A 6,000-nucleotide genomic window follows, 5' to 3' on the forward strand; every position below is an offset into this window, starting at 1 on the left:
TCCCTGCCCCAGCCTGGCACAGGTGTGCAGCCAACAGCAGGGTCAGGACGTGTCCATGCTCTGCAGGATGGATGCGGGATCTGCCCGCCCAAGAGATGCAGAAACCCCAGGAGAGTCCAACCCTGTCCTGTTTTCTCTCCTCACGCGAGCCAGGGGTGGGGGGCACACACTCCCAAAGCCCACCTGCTCCTTGCTGTGGGCTGAGCTGCATCACCCGCTGCCCGCTGGCAAAGAGCTGCCTTATCTGTGCAGGGAGGGAGAGCAGGGCCGCCCCGCCTATCAGCGATCAGCGGATTACCAGCAGCTTATCAGTTTATTAGGGGGACAAAAGACACTTAGCAGAAGGGTTCTGAGACAGTGCGAGAGGCTGATAAGGAGCAGCTCGGCTTCTTAGACACGCCACGTCTGGCACATCACAGGCTGCGGGGCTGCGTTACAAAATAAGTAAGTGCTCCGAGCGCTTTGGGCAAGCGATAGCGCTCATGGGAGCCTGACGGCAGTGCCTTGATGTAGGATCTCTCCTTGATGTAGAATCCCTTGCAGAGCCATGCACCCAGCACCCCGCTGTGCACCACGGCTCTCCCAGCCTGCAGCTCGCTGCCTCTGCCCAGCATCCATCCCTGCCCAGCTCCAATCGCGTCATCCCGACTCTCAGCCCCTATCCTGGCCCTCGACTCTTGGGCCATGATAACTGCATACGGGGTGGCGATGGAAGAGGGAAGCAGGAAGCACCAAGGCAATGCACGTGAGTGCATCAGTGGAAAACACCTGAGAGGCTTTAATTTCCTTCCAAACTGTCACAGAGCTCCACCGCTTCTTTTCCTCCCCTTCTTTATTTCTTCTTTTTTTTTTTTTTATTTCATTCCTTTTAATTAGGAACATAATGGAACTCAATCCACTTGCAATCTCTTCTGGAAAGAAACAGCCCTCCCTGGACTCCAAATGGCCTGCCTAATAGGGTTAGAGTCTGTAATAAGCCCAAGACAAAATTTTCTACTTCCTCATATTAATTATCTCCACTGATCAACGCTGCTACACAGCAGCACCGGAGCACGCAGGACAGATGAGGGCTGGCTGTGGGGGGAGCACACTCTGGGCACCTGCTTTGCATCCAGGGCTGCAAGAACACCTCCAGTTTCCCCAGCAGCACAGGATGGATGGAGCACGGGGCAGTCTGGCTTTGGGCTCCTTGAACTCCCATCAGACAAAGCACGGTGCTGCTGGCATGGGAAAATGGGGAAGGAGGGGTGTAGGGCAGCTAGGAGCAGGGGCAATCTGGTGTTTTAACCATATAATAGTAAGAGGGGAACGTGGATAAATAGGCTGATGGCTAAAGCGATTTAGAGAGACAGACAGACACAGCAGGTGAATAATGATAATGACCTTCTAACGAGCTTACATCTGCACAGCACCTTGCCTTTGACTGAATCCCAAAACGCTTTACAAAAACAAAAAAATCCCAACCAACCCTCCAACCCTTTGCTGCTTTATTTCCTAAACTAAAGTTGTGGTGGGGGATACAGCTGCTGATCTGTGCTCTGCACAGAAGGGAACACTCTGGGAGATGGAGGTGAGCACCAGGTGCCAGGCTGCTGCTTCTCTGATGGATGTCCCCAAACACATCACTGGTAGTCCAGGGCAGAAAGGCCATGGTCCAGGAATGGGTCACTGTTTCAGGAAGGCAGCATTATTTTCCCACTACAGCTGCCTACTTCAACATTCCTCTTCCCTATGGCTTTCCTCCCTCTTTCTGCCAGCAGGAAATGCAGACCCCCCCTAGGACACCTCCCACATTGTGCACCAGGACTCAGAGCAGTTCCCAACCAGCTGCCCAGACCCCAGATCCCATCATGTGCACAAGAGCCATTCTCAGCCCTGCCTGGAGAAATGGGACTTCAAGAAAAGCCCCTCCAGCCAGCACTGCTCTAAATCCACCCAGTTGCATCCAGGTTCTGGGAACCACCGTTAAGGATTTCTTGAGCTGTTTCTTTTGCTTCGTGTCCTGCAAACAAATGCTCCAAGCCAGTCCTTGTTTTTCACCCAGACTCAGAGCAGAAGCTTTCAATATACCTATTTTAGGGCTACCTCCAGGTCCCATCCTACCAGCTAATCACAGCTGTAAACCTGAGCTGTTATTACCTCTCGGTAGGCTGGGAATGTATGTGCTCCCCCAAGCTGTGTTCTGAAAGCAATTGTCTCCATAGACCTTTGGGGTAAAAGGTGAGCATTCAGGACTATTTCTTCCAGCCCAGTTCTGCTCTAATTTCCAACTCTATTTGTTCTATTGAGTGGTTATCAAGTTAAAAATGCAAGGACTATAGATTTCTTTCCAGCTTAAATATCTGAAAACAAGTGTGCTAATGAGCAATCTGACCACCATAAAAATGATTACTGACAGCACTTCAAGGACCCAACTTTACTGCCTTTAGAACTCCTAACAGCAGCAGAATACTGCTGATTGTCCCAGAGCCATCAATCCAGCACAGAAAAGGGGAATTTCTGGATGAATGCTTATAGGAGAATAAAACAAGCAGAGAGGGAGGAAAAAAAGCCAGGAACCAAATCATTTCTTGCCAAAGCTGCTCCAATCCTGTGGCTATGACAAGCTGAAGAGGTCAAGGACAAGATTTTCCAGTGCTCCTACATCACTTCCACCACTGCAGCTCACTGTGTTAGAGAGTTTAACATCCCCAGTCACTCGCAAGAGCCACCTCTGTGGCATTCAAAGTACCTTCTAATGTGTCCAATAGGGCATCTCATGCCAGCCGTGGGTCCCTGCTGCCACCGTGATGCTCCACACAGAGTCCTCAAAGCACAGAGTCACCAACACGCAGCAGGCCTGAAGAGCGGAATGCTTAAAGGGGGAAAGGAACCCAATAACTCTGTGTCAGCAGGAACCTCATTAAGCCCCAGGAGGTCTCACTGAGCTCCAGCTCCCATTGCCTGGATAAAGAGAGCCTTCCACGAGCAAGCAGTCCGTGCGCACGTGATGTGGATCCAGCCTGGTGATTAGCAACGCTCAGCAAGAGCATGCAAGCTGAGATTTATAAAGTTGCTCCCTGCAAGGCAGATGAACATCTTAATCTCTTAGTCCACTTTTAATAAAAACCTGACATTAAAACATGTTTGCACATTGTTTTGCATTTGTTGGCGAGCTGTGGTTTCAATCTGCGGCTGCGGCTCCCTGCGGTTTCAGGGATGAGCTTGGATCCTGGCTGCCAAAGCATCTTCCCCTCTGCTGCAATGCAAGTGCCAAAGAGCTGCAAGGGAAAATGAAGCCAGAGGCAAGGGGCTGACAGGAACAAGAGCCCCAGGCCTGGGGATTTGCTGTGTGCTTTCACACCAGTCGCGTCCTGCGGCTGAACCTGCGAAAGAGGCAGTGATGGATATGCAGGGGAGGGAATACCACCTCCACCTCCTGCAGCCTTTCTGCTCATCCCAACCCAACAGGACTGGCCAAAAGCTGCCATCTCCGAAAAGCAGAGACAAACCCCCATCTTTGTTGCCCCAGATCCTACCAAGCTGACATGGAAGCACGAACCAGGCATGCAGCACGCATGAACCATGCTGCTGCTTCAGGAGAGTGCTACACAGTCCTGCAAGGATCCTACTGCCCCAGGTCCAGCCACAGCCTCAGCAAGAGCTTTTGCCTACTGCAGATTTCCTCTTCCAACCCCTTGAACCTGCCAGGATTGGCTTAGGAAGTCCTAAGTAAAATGAGCAAATGTGCAAATACAGACCTACTCGGATACAGACTTCAACTTGGAGGTATGCATCACAACCCTGCCTTTCTCCAGTGGCTGATGACTGATGTTCCAGTGAATGCTGCCCATCTGCTGTGATATAATCCTTACTGGAGAAAAAGAAGGGTCAGAAAAGAATCCTGCACCATTAAAACATAGCATGGACGTTTACGAGTGCCTCATATGTCCTGCTTTACTCAGCTGCTCACTTGTTTTAGGGTTCAGCTTTGTTTTTGGAAAAATTCTGATGGTAAATGAAGTCAGCCTCAGGGAACAGCAGGAAAATGTGTGTCTATCTGTTGTCTCCCTGGCTGAGCAATGACCCTCAGGGCAGCAGCACCAGCACCCACACCCCCAGGCAGGTCTGTGCCCCATTGCTCACCCAGCAGCTGCTTGGGTTGGGTCAGCAGCAGGGCAGGAGGGTGCTCAGGGTGACAGCAGTGACGCAGCCACACAAAATGAGGTCTGTTTCCACTCCAGAGCCAAAGGGACTCTCGCCTCGCTGACAGCGTGAACACGCCACAGCAGCACAGGCGCATGCACTATTCAAAGGGTTTTTCTTCTGGGCAAGATTGAATGAGGCCAGAATTGCAGGCAGAAAATAAAGCTTAACATCAGATTGAGCTTGCAAGGAAGAGATCTCCACCCTGGCATCTGGATGGCATTAGCAGAATGCCATCCTGCATTCCACCTGCAGGTAGGGGGAAGCAGAACTGGTCCGAAACATCCTGGGGTCACCTTCTGACTGTCAGTGACCTGTTGTTCCCTTCTACTCATCTTCTCCCCACCCTGACCACACGAAATGGAGCCTCTGACATATCTACCAAGAATGCACTCCCACTGCATGGCTAGCTCCAGTTCTGAAGGACTTGCTGCTGTTGAGGCTGCTGGAGTTGAACTGTGAGTACTGATAAAAAAGAAAATGCATTTAGAGGAAGGGGAGCAATGTTCCTGCTGGCTTTCTGGCCATCCTCAAGAGCCCCGCACCCACAGCAGCCGTGCAGCCCGTGCAGCAGCTCACAGTTCATGCTCTCCTGCAGAGATTTTTACCCTGTGTGATCAGCCAGGAGAGAACAGAAAGTTCCCAATCCTGAAGAAACAGCCCAAGGCAATCCAGCTCGACTCAGATGAAAACTCAGAGGGCACACCAGGAAGCATTTCTGGCTTTAGATGAATTAGGAGCAAATCACAAAATGTTAAAACCACATCAGGGGATGTAAGCAACTTCAGTCCCGACTAATTTGTGTTCAAAGGCAGCCCAACCTTGGGGATAGGTTTTGCAAGAGCCACCGTGGGCATTTCTGCCTTGGCAATTCCAAATCAGATTTGCTTTAGACCCCTCCTGCATTTGTAAACCCCACTGCCCAAGCCCTGCACTCCTGCTGGGATCTGACAGCCAAGCGCTGATCCTGCTGGCTTCCATCAACTGCCTGCAAGGGGTATCCTGCCAAAAGAAGGCAAGGCACTCTGCTGCTTGCAGCAGGCAGCAGGGGCTGCTCAGTGGGGCTGTGGGGACATGGGGAGAGAAGCACCAGACCTGCTGGCACGGGGACAGGGGAGCTGACAAAGTGAAGAGGGTCTGTTTTTATACAGTCACCTTCTTGTCCCCAGAAGAAGAGTATGCAGTCCCAAGGGCTTTTCAAGTGCTGAATGAATCCATCCCTAACATGCAGCACTGTTCATATATAGTGTGCAGGACAAAGAAAATATAAGAGAAATGAGGTTAAAACATTACCTTGGATGCCAACAAACAAGACCTTGCCCTGGTATGCTGATCGAGGCTCATCCAATCTCCTGCTCTCCCATCTTTACATCCCAGGGCTTCCTATGACAGGCTGAAAAGGATGTACCAGGGGAGCACCTCACAAACCCAAACTCTTCAGCCCTCCCCATCTGGGTTACAGACGGAGCATGGTGGTAGGGTCACCCTGTGGGTTGGCAAAGCACTGTTGTCCAGTGCATAGGGAGGAAGGGAAGGATGGAGTCAGGAAGAGGTAAGACATACTGCCTTCTGTGGGTAATAAAACACACAGATTTTAGCAGCTGGAAAAATTGAATGGTTGTGCAGGAGAATGAAGTTGAGGGAAATCTGCCCACACTGACCAGATGCAAGCTGGTATCATGGAATCCTAGAATTGCAAGGGTTGGAAGGGACCTCAAGAGATCACCAAGAGGAGCCATTGCCACGTTCAGCCCTGACTTCAGCCCTGGCAGACAGAAGTACTGAATGCAAAAGAATCAGAAAGAGGGGAAAAGG

The sequence above is a fragment of the Tetrao urogallus genome (assembly GCF_951394365.1).
Source record: "Tetrao urogallus genome assembly, chromosome: 24".
Lineage (NCBI taxonomy): Eukaryota > Metazoa > Chordata > Aves > Galliformes > Phasianidae > Tetrao > Tetrao urogallus.